The sequence below is a fragment of the Sebastes umbrosus genome, chromosome 8 (genome assembly GCF_015220745.1).
Source record: "Sebastes umbrosus isolate fSebUmb1 chromosome 8, fSebUmb1.pri, whole genome shotgun sequence".
Lineage (NCBI taxonomy): Eukaryota > Metazoa > Chordata > Actinopteri > Perciformes > Sebastidae > Sebastes > Sebastes umbrosus.
The window spans coordinates 1,648,864-1,662,511 of NC_051276.1; the positions used below are offsets into that span (position 1 = coordinate 1,648,864).

A 13,648-nucleotide genomic window follows, 5' to 3' on the forward strand; every position below is an offset into this window, starting at 1 on the left:
TTTCGTGCCACATTTCGTGTCTATCGCCAGCCCTTCTCTCACGCTTGCCTGGTCCTGTGTCGTTGATGGGGTTTGGGTGGAGGGTGGAGGGAGGAGGGCGTGGGGAGGAGGAGGAGGAGGAGGAGGGAGGAGGAGATGGGTGGCGGCTAGTAGATAAGTGGTCGATGTCTGACTTACGCTGTCGATGTAGGCTGGGGTAGGCTGGGTCACGTGGTGGTGGGCCCACAAAAAGATCTCCCCGGGTGATTCTTGGCACGCAATGTTTTCAACTCCACACACACACACACACACACACACACGCACACACACACACACACACACACACACACACACACACACACACACACACACACACACACACACGCACACACACACACGCGCACACACACACACACACACACACACACACACACACACACACACACAGCTTGTAGACAGACTCCTACTGTACATTCACACACACACACACTTTTGACATTTGGTGACACAGAAAACAGTATCTTACTGACCTCCAGCCTAATTGAGGCGGGCACCTGTGAGCTATGTTGTTGATTTTGTGCACCTGTCTGTATCCATGTCCATTAGTGTGTGTTGCTGTGTGTTTCCCACCTGTGTGTGTGTTTGTGGATTCAAGTGTGGCTCAGTGCCTTTCCACCCACCCTCGGTAGCAATATGGTTATTGACAACAGAAGGAAAGGTGAAGGTTCTGCAGACAAAGAGGCAGAATGTGCTGACCAGAGCATCCAGCGACAAAAGGAGCGAGGAGCGTGGGCTGAGGGAGGCGAAGGGAGCAGAGAAAGTAGATCCACCATAAACAGCCTGCTGGCTCAAATGAAGCGGCTGGGCTCGCTGACCAACACTCCTATTTTATTTCTTCCCTTCTCCTTTATTTTTTTCTCTCTCCCCTGTTTCTTTTTCCCTCCTCTTTTTCAGTCTGCCATTAAAGCAGAAGGAATTGATTTTTCTCATCCTTTCTTTCCCCCCCTTTCTTTTATTTAATACCCCTCTGCCATTGCCTATTGCCTCACAGCCCAAATCGATACAGTATCTGCATGTACACTGGGATAAAATACAAGCGCACACCATAACAGTGTCACAGCGGGGGGTTGGCTATTCTGAAGCCAAGTGTCCTCTTGTTCTTCATCTTTTTCTACCTGTTTTCTCTGCTTATTGTGCACCCTCCCTGTGTCTTTCCTCCACCTCCTCCTCCTCTTCTTGTCTATCCACTCTCTACACCCACCTTCTTGATTATTTCATTCGTGCCTCCTCTCCTTCCTCACTGCCTCACTCTCATCGATGCAAAGATGTAATGCACAAGGGTGAGAAAGTTAAGAGACTGAAAATGCATTTACAGTGCCCCTCTTCTCCTCTTTGCCTCCTCCACCTCCTTGGGATGGCTTGTAATGAGAGTCTGAATGCGTGTATGTGGGTGTGTTGTGTGTGTGTGTGTAAGTAATGAGAGTGATATCAGTTCTTATGGGGGTCAGTGGGAGCAAACAACAGAGCAGGACACTCACCATTATAACCCCTTACCCTGCTTTGTGCGTGGGTAAGTGCATGTGCATTCAGGGTGTGTGTGTCGGTTACACTATATATGCAGAGCTGACTCTCTATCTGCAGTGTTCTCCGCTTTAACCTTCTCCTTGTCCCCAGTCCAGCTACGTCCTGAGAGAAGCACATGTAGCCCCAAACACACACACGGACCCCTCACAGTAAAGCGGTCAGGGAGAAGGACCGACACACAGTCGGAGACACACTGACACCACTTCTCCATCGCCGTCTCTCTTCCTCTCTGACTGCTACTTGACTGCCTTTGACTGTATTCAGCGATTCTGTGCAGCAGCACCGAGAGAGCTGTCAGGCCCAGTGCGGAGCTCCCATGCTGGGCTTGCTGTTTCCTCAAGCTCCCCTCTCTGATGACAAATGACCTGTGTCTCTAGATCAGACGCAGGGAGCTGCTGTGGGGGCGGGGTGAGGGAGGGTTTAATAGTGTAAAGTGCCCGGTTATATGGACTGAATTTAAAAAAGGTACTAGTGGAAGGCGGTTAAGGAGAGATGGAATGACCCATATCTGTGAGAAATGGAGCCTTTGAAGAGACTCATTCACCTTCATTGAGTCACCTTTACTTTGTTTACAAAATGCAATGTGTATATTTGTACCATGAATTATGTAGTTAAAGCTGCAGTGGGTAGAAATGGAGCAAATATTATTAAAAAAAGTTATTTTTATAAAACGGTCACTATATCCTGACAGTAGAGTATGAGACCGGTAATCTGAAAAATATCATGTTCCTCTGTGTCCTCCGGTGTCCTCCGGTGTCCTCCGGTGTCCTCCGGTGCTCCTAACGGCATCTGCAGGATTTCACAGACAAGAAGAAAACAAGCAGTCATAGCTGATCTGGAGTCTGCCGAGCAGCTGCCGTCTATGAGAGCCGGCTGTCAATCACTCGCGAACTCCGACCAAACGGTCAAACTACGCAGCGCTGATAAATGAACAATAACAAATATGAATCAATATTCTGTTACATTAATGCCTATTTCTCTCCTCAAATGTTTTCAGAAACATCTTGTAGTGTACTGTTTAGCTGTAAAATGAGAAAGTTTGTGACTCGGCAGCCATGTTGAGATCTGTTGAGGAAATACCAAGCACCGCCCACCAGCCGGAGCACAGCCAATAGGAAAGAATTTTTGCCCAATGATGCCAAACACTTGTTGCCTACTGAAGCTTTAAAGCATCAGATGTGATGACAGGTGACAGTTAGTTGCGACACCACAGCAACACCACCCGATGGTTACACCCATATCTGTGTACAGTACACACAATTAAATAGACACACCTATTTAACACAATGAAGCTCATCACAGCTCAATATTTAGACATTTAGTCGAGTGAATGCACTATTGCAATTGCAACAGAGTCCTTTGGAATCATAGGTTACCGTCAGACATTTGGCTCAAGGAAAAAATGATTTGCTTCAAAATTGACAGGGAGGTATTTCTGAGTAATTTAGTCCTATTAGAATAGCAGCTGATTGGAGACGCTATTATTTCTGTGTATTACCGGGTAAATGGCCTCTGATTCACTGCTTGTCACAGGACCGGGCAGCCCAAGGGGGGCCGGTGTGACTAACAGTTCCTCTTTGTTCACACCAAGGTTTTCATCAGGCCTTCAAGACCTCCATTTTTTAAACAGAAATGCCTAATTCATCCCACATGGTTCCTTCTCTCATTTTCTTGCCCTTTTTTTCATTCATTTTCACATCCACGCACACACATCACAGATCAAACCTTGGCGCGCCCACTGCCCGATCAGTCGTGTACAAACACAGACAAAGACACACATTTACATGCGTACGCGAGCGCACACCTTCACCCTCGGCTCCTGCTTGGCTGTACCTTCCCCAGTCAGTCAGTCAATGTTGGATCTTGCTGATTCAGACAGCTGTCACAGCAGCATCAGCACTGGGGGCTACGCCAGACAGACACCATGCACAGCCACGTAGACATTATGCTCTGTGTGTGTGTGTGTGTGTGGGTTGGGGGGATGGGTGCATGATGTGTCTGAGCATGCATCAGAGGTTTAGGTTAATTCACTTTATACTGTATTCAACCAAATGTATGCTGTAGCTGCGTTCTCTGTATTATTTCACCTTGCGGTTAGAGAGATGGTGCCATAAACAAGAAGTTGCAGATTTGGCAGCCAATGTTTAGCGTTGAGTGCTCCTGATGTTGTACCCTAATCTGCTCATTCATCGTAATCTGAACAGGGTAAAATGGTCGGCTAACAGACCTAATTTCGTGACGGATTGGATATGACAGCCATTTGATGGCAAAACGTTTTTTAGTGATTTGATTCTGAAGTAAATTCACCTCTGGAATTAACTCCATGAAAAAGTGAATTAACCTCAAACTCAAAGAGCCAGTTCACCCAAATTACAAAAAACATATTTTCATCACTCACCTTTAGATGTATCTGGTCATGCAAAAAGTTTAAATTTTGGTGGTTTTGAGTTATCCTTTTCTGAGACTTTTGCCTCCTACCCACTCAGCGGTGTCCCTGTTACTCTGGATAATCCATAAACCCGGCGACACTTTTCATTGGCATTATTTCTCTGGTAAAAAGTAGTTCCAATAAAAACGGAAATGTTGAAATTGTGTTCAGTGGATTATCCAGAGTAACTGGAACATGAAATCTAAAAAACAAATAAAGCAAAACGATGTGCATGGCTATAGACCACTAGAGGCAAATGAGAAAACAGGTTTTTTTTTGTATTTTGCGTGAAGTGACCCTTTTATTGGCATGTCTATACAATCATACTGTACATTGATGTGTTTGAATGCATGAGTCATGTGTGTGTTTGTGTCTTTTTAGTCCATTGGTGGTTGATGACTGTGCACCACTTTGGGTCCTTAGCTCCCACTGTGCCCTTAAGGGAGGGGGGGGGGAGGGTCCTCCATCCATAGATTAGCCACCATCTGTTGGCTGGCACTTGACAAACACATAGCCTTCTTCTGCACACACACAAACACATAGACAACCTTACACACATCTGTTGCATCTTTCCTGACTTTTTTAGTTTAGTCTTTCACCTAATCTTATTTTCACCGTTCCTGCAGCCACTATTTATTGCATCCCTCTCCTGCTTTCCTATATTGCACTTTCTTTTGCCCTCCCTTCCTTCTCTTTATCCTTCTCCTTCACTTCCTCGTGTCCTTTATCCTCAACTTTCCTCCCTCCTTAAATATCAACCCCTCCCGTTCCCTCCCTCCTGTCTGGTGGGAGTGTTTGGGTGTGAAAGACTGTCATTAAAGAGATGCCCCCTCTCCTGCTGGGAGTAATCATCTATGAAAGAGGACACATTAATGTTACCACAGCTAACACAGTTTGCTCTGTGTGTGTGTCGCTGTCTGAGTGGCCCATGATGCCAACATGGCCCACTTTGTTTCCCCCCCAGCACCTCCTCCTCACACACTCACCAAATCCTGCCTCAAGGTCACAGTCACTCGGGCCATACGCTGTGTGTGTGTGTGTGTGTGTGTGTGCGTGTAGATCTGTTGCTGATCCCATGACTCCTGCTTTCTTGTACCTTCATGAATAGGGCTCATTCTCTGCTGAATCACAGGCACATTTTTCAAATCCTATTTTTGAAATTGGCATATAATCTGCAGACCAATTTCACAGGAATTGATGCTAAACTTAAATAAATGTGTGCATACTTGTGTGTGTGTGTGAGGGAGTGTGCTTGTGTCAGCGGTATGTGTGTGTGTAAGTGTGTTGGTGCACAAGCTCTATTTTTGTGTCAGCGTTGTTTGTGTTTGTGTGTGTGGCATCTCTGTGTTTCATCCTGCCTCCTGGGCTTCAATGCTCTCTGAAGGTCAGAGATGACACCGTGGGAGAGGGGTCAGTCATCACTGCCACCCCTCCATCTCCTCCTCTCTCCATCTCTCCATCTTTTCTTTCATGTATTCTCATCTCTCTCTTGTGTGGCTCTTGGTATGTGGACTTTATTAAATTTTCCTCCGGGTGGGTGACGGAGAAGACAGGAGGGGATCATGGGAGTCATCCCCTCTTTGCTGCTTTCATCTGTCTCTCCTCTTTCATTCCCGGTGAGGGGACAGTGGTCGGAGGGTCCGCGCGGTGAAAAGGTAGCCCAGGAACCTCTGCCCTTTTTGGGCTCTGTGCTTCACGACAGCTCCCTGATTCTATCTGGAGGTCAGGGAGTGGAAAAGAGATAAAAAGAGATCTCTCTCTCTCTCTCTCTCCTTTCACATATTACACGCTGCACTCTCGTCAAGCCTGACAGAAAGGTGGAATCATTGTTCTGCACTTCTGCTCTTCTCGTCAATCTTCCTCAATCAATAGAAATTAAGAAATGTGCTTTGCAGCAGCAAAATAAGATCCAGCCTGGGATTGCTTTGCAAATTCAGTTAGTTGGATGTCGAGCTCTTCTTTTAATGAACGGGTCAACAGATCCTGTTCTGCTAATGCACACACATTCTTAAACACAGCGAGGCAGGTTAGAGACAAGAGCACATGAGCATTAGAACATGTGTGTGTACATACCTGATTATTGATATGTGTGTGTCCTTTTGGTTCAGTGTAGATAGGTATAATTATAGAGTAATTGCAGCAGCGGTTTATAAGCTAATAAAGGTATTTTATTCACTCCTTATCTGCTGTGATAAAGAATTCTTTCCCTTGTGGCCAGCACATCAGGTTTCTGTTTTTGTGAGTGTGTATGTGTGTGTGTGTCTGTGTGTGTGGTTGCACACTTGAGAGAGTGAAAGTGCAAGAGACTTGGGGGATTATAGAGGCGAGGCAGTATAATTGAGAATGTATTTGAATATTATGTATATAAAACAGAAATGTAAGCCTGTGATGTTCGATGAATTTCAATATGAAGATCTAATATGGTGAAAACTAGTTTCTGTGCAATCTTGTAGTATATGTTTAATTTATTTACATGGGTGTGTGATTGTAATGAATCCAAGATGTCCTTTTCATTGTGTTTCCGTTCAGTTCTTCAGTAGCATGCTGTAGGGGTTCTACTTTGGTAGGTTTTGGTTATTAGCAAAATAATTAATAAATAATAATATAATTATTAATATTAATAAAGATTATCAATAAACATTAATAATAAACGGGGCACCACCCTGGAATCAGGGACCAATGACCAAAACGTTAATATAGTCTCATTATATAGGCTAAACTATCAATTTGGAATGTTGATTAATAATTAAATTAATAACTATAACCAAAATAGATAGTAAAGGTTGAAGGATATCGGAGTTCTTGACATAGCAGAGGTTGGCATTATTCACTCTTGTGCAACATTAAAGAGACCAGCATGTATATTCCACAATCATTTATTTACAAGATAATAAAGGTTCAAAACACAATATTAATCTAACTAAATAACTAAACTAAACAAACCAAACACAGTGTGTAAGCATGTGTGTGTGTGTGTGTGTGTGTGTGAGAGAGAGAGAGAGGGGGGGGGAAACAAGATGGCGTCTTGTTTCAAAATGTCTGTATGGCCTACAAACAAAATGGCGAGCACTGTAAAACTACAAAGATGGCTGAATCAAAGATGGCGGAATCGAAGATGGCCATCAGAATGTCATCACATGACCTCTTTGTTCTACGACAGAGAGGGGGGTGATGTGGGGTTAAGATTATCTGAAGCTGTATGTTTATGTTTAACTAATTCACAATTTCTGTATGTGATCTTAATGTGTGTTAGATATGCAGTGGGTTAGAAAAGATGGTTAGTTTGCATGCAAAACCTTGTCTATGTGAAGCATAAACTAAACACATCAGATGTGGCGAAGCCAGTTACCCAAAAATCAAATACAGATAAATCAACACAGTCAAACTCAATGAATAACATTAAACCAAATCAATACAAGTACTTTCTAGAAATCAAAGTTGGACAGTCTTGCTCAGCCCTGTGCGATTGCTAATGCTAAGTTAAGCCCAGTACGTTACCAATCCATGGAAGAAAAGGGTTTGTGATTCCATGTGTTGAAGTTGTGGTTCCCAATCAAAGATGTCGTCTTTGCTGTTAGTTTGGTGCTAACTTCTTTGCTTGATAGCTTGAAGTTAGCTGGTGAAAAGGGCAGAGCACTCGCGTCGTCTGCTGTTTGGTTCCTTGGTTGCAATGGCTGTTTCCTAACAGGCCATTGATCAGAACCAGAACTGTTTTGCAAGTTCTGGACTTGAGAGCCGTTCACCTCAACCAGGTCAGCCTGGGTTGAGGAGATGAAGAGCAGAGAGAGCGCAGCAGCTCACCTCTCACACGTCAGGAGAGATGAGCAGATGAGAAGAAAGAGCTGTGGGTCACCTCCAGCAGCTGGTCAGCTTGTGTCAGGAGGTGAAGAGCAAAGAGTCGAAAGAGGAGGAACAAAGGACATTCCTCTGGTTTTGTTCTGTGTGAATTTCACACCTCTGGGTGAAATGTTACTGTAGCCAATGAGAGCTGAGATGAGTCCTGTGGTCAAGGATCAGGTTACTGAGGTCATGAGGTCACTTGAAACCAGCCAGATGCTGGGTCCCTACAATGCTCACTGTGTTGTTTTCATATTTTCTCTACCGTTATGAATCATATCATGGTCTGCCTATGGGGCTTCCTGGCTCACACTGTCTCTGTTACAGCCGGGGAATCAAATGAGCTGATTGATTGCTTAAAGTGATCCTTTTCCCCTTTTGTTCGCTGCTTATGCTGTCTGTACACTCTAAGCTTGTTTATTGGCAGAGATTATTTATCCATATTCCCCATTGGGAAAAAAATTAACTTAAGTCAATATCATAGGCTCTATTTGGCCAGCAATTAGGGAAAAATGATATCAAATAAGAAAAGATGGTCTGCTAGTTTACATGTCACTCTGTATATTGAATCTCTTTATAGTTTCCTAAAGCAAACAAGTACCTCCTGGCATCCTGCTAACCTTAATGACGGCCTCCAAAGCAGATCATTTGAAAGGAAAAGAAGATAGTTAGTCAAACATGCAGGTGATGACAATTCTTCATGTGCAAAGTTGTGTCCACTGTTTTGTATAATGTGTTCTTTATGCAACTGGAATAAGACCTGACCTGTATTTGTTTAATGTGGTCATGTAGAGGTCACGGTCACAGGAACAAATATCAATCCCAGTAGTGTGGACAAACTGTGTCAGACCAGACGTTGTGATTCCACCCGGTGGGCAATTTGTTGAAAAATAAAATGCGTGACAGGTAAATTATTGCTTTCCCTCTTGTTTTACTCTAAACTCTGCAGCCAACAGAGCGGGATTAATAATTTGTGTTAACAAGAGGGATGCCAGCCTCCTTTCATCCATCCTCAAATGGTGCCCCTCATTGCTTCCACCCCTGTCACCCTGCTGATTATACCTGACAGTTCCTCCTTCTCATCGTCATAGATGACAAAGTGTTTCTCTTATGCTCCCCGAGTCTCATACCTCACCCATGGATGGCCCGGATCACAGTAGGAGCAGATATGAGACCGGGGAGGAGATCCGTCACAACTCCCCTTTCTACCTGGAGCTCATTTTTCAGCTCCTAGATAGGCGAGCGTGGCGTCTCTTAATGGTAAATGTGATTTATCCACTAAGCTTGGTGGCGGCCAACGTGGCTATAGGAGCAGCCAGACTCACAATTAACACCGATTTATCTGCTGGCTCAACTCTGAATCAGCAGTGATGAGAATGAAGACGCTTCCGGTCGAACACGGGGGGAATTTTTAGTGTTAAAATCAATTGAGAAATCCATTTGTGTGTGCGGAGAAGAGAGATATATAGTCAGTCCTGTTTTGTTTTTGTCCAGTATGTGTAATTTGAAAATAAGTTATGTAAAACAGTAATGAAACACTTTATAGAGCAGTTTTTTAGAGGGAGGTTTTGTTGATTTGACTAGAATACTTGAAAGGCGGGTCCATCTGCGTTTTTTTCATTTTTTTTCAAATGGAAACGTCCACTCAGCCGTTAGCATAAAGCAGTGACGTAAGGTACCAAAGCAAGCTAATCAATAAGGTTATGAAGAATGTGAACGCTACAACCTGCTGAGTCAAAGTTACCTGTGCAAAGTTTGGAAATAACTGAAAGGGTTAGTTCAGATTTTCTGAAGTGGGGTTGCATATATACTCCCGTGTTCTGCAAGGTAACATTACTGTTTTTGTGAATGGAGTATGGTGGCTTTGAAGAGAGCAATATAACAGCTTCAGTTCGTCGGAAAGGGACGTCTTTCTGTTCAAAGCCACCAGACTTCATTCACAGAAACGGTAATTTTACTTTGCAGAACACCGGAGTTGTTGGTCTAGTTTGTGTTATTGTGTGACTTTCGGATCCGAACTAACATGGCGTCCACACAGCAGGACATTGCTTAGCTTCCATTCCGGTAAAAACGTTTTTAGAAGGGCTTGGGAAAATAGCATTTTGACGTTAAAACATAGGTACTTCGATCAAAATGCGACTGAAGGAACACCACTGGGAAGCTACAGTATGATATAAAAAACTAAAAAAAACTAAAATAATGAAGAAAGAAAAATGAAAGAAAATGTAAAAACCAACTGTTATTCACCAGGACATCTTATGACCATGATGGCATAATAGTATTAAATATAATCATGTTCTATTTCTATCCACTCCACTGCATTCCTTTCCTCTGGTACCATAATAAGAGGAAAAGCTCAGCCACATGATTTAACACAACACTAAGTTAATATAAGACATTGTAGGCAGCAAAGAGCGACATTTAGCAGTACAGTATTAGACAGGATTAGGATGATTCAGTGAAGAAAGGAGGCGCCGCAGATGACAGCTTTAGCCACACGTTTCACAAGGTGTCATTTAATACAGCTCCACTGCTGAGCCAAAATTAATTCACTCGTGATGACTTCTGCTCTTTTTTATTTCCTTTATTTATATATTTTCCCTCGTCGCATTTGTTCCCCCCATCTCCTTTTTGCATTCCTCACAGTTTTAATGGATTTATTTAATTCCAGTCTTTCTTTCCAATGTGGCAGCAATCAGAATACCACCAATTTGCAAGAAAATTAGTCCATTCCATCTCTGTAATTATTGACATGAGGGGAGGGTGTGGGTGTGTTTGAAACACTCACACATGCCCATTACTGGTTTCTTTGAAGCCTGCAGAAGCTTGCACCGTCAACAGGTTTGCCAAGAAACCGTGATTTACTGTCATCTAGACAGTTTACTTCATGTCAAATAGTTTACATGATCATGCAGTGAAGCGGGGACCACATTTCATAACTGGTCAGAATCATAAATCAAAACAGTTTTGCGTCATTTCTCCCAAAATGTTACAGCATGCCTTAATTCATGATGACAATTTTCCTCACTCTGTTGAAGTTTGGTGAGGGAAAAAGTAATGTTTGTTGTCGGGGAGTTGGTTGGAAAGGCGGGATAGAAGTACTGGGAGGGGTGAGGGAGTTTAGGTTTTAGTCTAATCTAACTCCAATCTGGCGTCGTGTGAAGAAATGCTGAGATTGGGCCGTGGCTCGAGGTTAAGTCAAGTCCCCCGTGTAAACTTTGAGCCCTAATGGTGTATTGCGTTCATGCCTCTAGCAGTCTGTGTGTCCCGTCTGCATTTTCACACTTCTACCATATCAACTTATATTTCCACCGTGTGACAACACACAGGGAGCAGGGGGTCCCCGAGGGCTCCGGGGTTTATGCTAAGACCATTATAAAGGATCGTGATTGCGGACGATTGTGTGAGAACGTGTTTACGTATGTCTGTATGGGGCGCCAACGGGGCTCTCCCTCGGGGTGGGTTTTAATTCCAAATGGACGTGTGAGGACGGGTAAAAAATGTGTGTGTGTGTGTGTGCGGGGGTGTAGGGGGTCCACGGATGCGGTGTGTAAAATGGTTATTGTAGCGTAATCAGTGTGGTGACCTGAGCCAGAGTTAATATTGAGGAGCTTGACCTTTTCTGTTGGCGGGAGATGAGGAGTGCCCTCCGTCCCCTGTGGCTTTATGCTAGCATTCTTTCAACGCCACGGTGCTTCACAGATGCACACACACACATGCATATATTCAAGGCATAATCAGCATCCTCTCAAACACCAAATAAATGGCAGAATGCAGTAATCCACCCACACACATATATATATATATATATATATATATATAAAATGGACAACGCTTATAGGTGTCAGTCCTGCGCTCCTGTTTGCATTTATGCAACAAATAGATACAAAAAAGGCACATTTGTTTAGTTGAAATATGTGATAATAAAACATCTTCTGCTGTAGCTGAAACTAGAAACAGGCTGGACGGCTTTATAAGATGCAGAAACAAACTGGGTGTTCTAAGCAAGCCATTCTTCTTTTTAAGAAAGACACCTTATTCTCTCGCTCTCGTCTGTTGTTTAATTTGCATTTGGGAAACCTGCCCAGTCATACCTACCCATGCCTATGGGGAACAGCGGCATACTTTGATCACAGAAAAAGACTGGGTTGCCAGCAACTGCTTCACTTATCCTCTTCTCATCCCCCTTGCCTTTCTCCACTTTTCTCACTCACTTATTCTCTGACTTCATCTGCTTTCATAACCTCCGGTGCTCTCTCCCTTACTCTCACCTCTTAAATCCTCACAGTAGTATTAAATTTGTGTTTATCCCTCCAGCCTGCCTCCCCCGTGTCTTCGAGTCCCCAAGGAGACATCCAAAGCACAGAGCCCCAGGTAGGGAGCCCTAGGCTGGGCTTGTAGCTGCCGTGGGAGCCCTCGCAGGGATTTGCAAGCTCTAGAGACCCTGCAGTAGCTGCACAAGGTCTGGTATTGCACCACAGAGAGATGTATGAGGAGAGCAGGCAGAAATAGACGGAGGAAAAAAGAGTCAGAATAAGTGGTTTTGTGCACATTTAGGATCATAAACATTTGTAATTAGTTGTAAATTTACACTGCTTGAATGTAAATGTAAAGCCCCGCAGCATGTATGCCTTGAACCCCTCCTATATACGAACCCCTGCCTCCCATTTGTCTGGCAGAGAGAGAACAATTGGTCGCAGTGGTTTCAGAGGCCCTGTCTCGGCCTCTGCTTTGTACAGGGATAAGATGATGTCCCATGCTAAGAACAAAGCCGGATAATTGACCCCCTTCAGTTTCGCCAGTGCGGCTCATGTGGCCTGTCGGACACAGGCCTCTTCCTGCGCACACACGTGTCCACATGAATGCACTGACAAGCGTAATCACGCTCACGCACGCAGGCATTCAAACAGGCCCAAATGCAAACAAAATGTCTCGCACACTGGTTTCACTCTGATTGAACTAAATCAGTGCGTGAGTAGATGTAAGCCATGTGTGTCATTTCTGTCTTTTTGCCTTCATGGTGCGTTTTCACTGATCTGCCGAGTGCCTTTCAGTAGCTGAACATGTACACCCTGTAATCTTTTCTGCTTTGTTATACAGCCGAGGTGTAAACTTTCAGCTTTGATGGACAACTTTACAATAGGCAGGCTTTTCCCATTCCTCTGTGTGAATGAAGTATTCAGTGAGAGAACAATAAGCAACATTAAACATGCTTGGTTAGAGTTGAGACATACCTTGTTGCTCCTAATCTCTTCATCTTTGTCTCTTAAATCCTGCTGTTTACATCATTCTCTCTCTGTATGTACAATAAAACGACATAATAAATTGTAAATCATTCGTGAAAACTGAAGATCTTTCACTCCAGTCACCATGAAACGAACCGATATTACCTAAAATTTAGTATTCAAAACAGGGTTAAAATGACTCATGAGAGCTTTCAACCTTTTATCTCACCAATTGAATTGATTTGTTTGTGTGAGAAACAACAGAACAAAAAAAGTTTCCAACATAATGTGCTTGAATGTGTGGCCCTGCTTCTGAACCAGCGCTCTCCTCCTCTCTCCTCTGAGTGTTTCTCTCTCTCTCTCTCACTGTGTTATTGAGCTTGTGCTTAGTGCGGGTCAGTCACATCAGTCATTCTCAGATGGCCAGGGTAGCAATACACTGTATGCTAATTGTTTGCTGCTTAATATGCTACATCAATCAGGACTAATTATGACATTGTTTCAGCACTCAGCGTTATTCCAGCAAATGAGACTGAGTGGGTGAGAGAGGGAGAGAGAGAGACTCTTCATGAGCAGAGTAGATTGCAAATGCAAA

At 43.7% G+C, this 13,648-nt stretch overlaps 1 protein-coding gene across 2 annotated transcripts in view; it reads left to right on the forward strand.

Moving 5' to 3' along the window:
• The window catches only part of efna5b (ephrin-A5b), a 113,425-nt gene that overhangs the window by 18,719 nt on the left and 81,058 nt on the right, over nucleotides 1-13,648 (forward strand). The gene's annotated exons all lie outside the window — the stretch shown is intronic.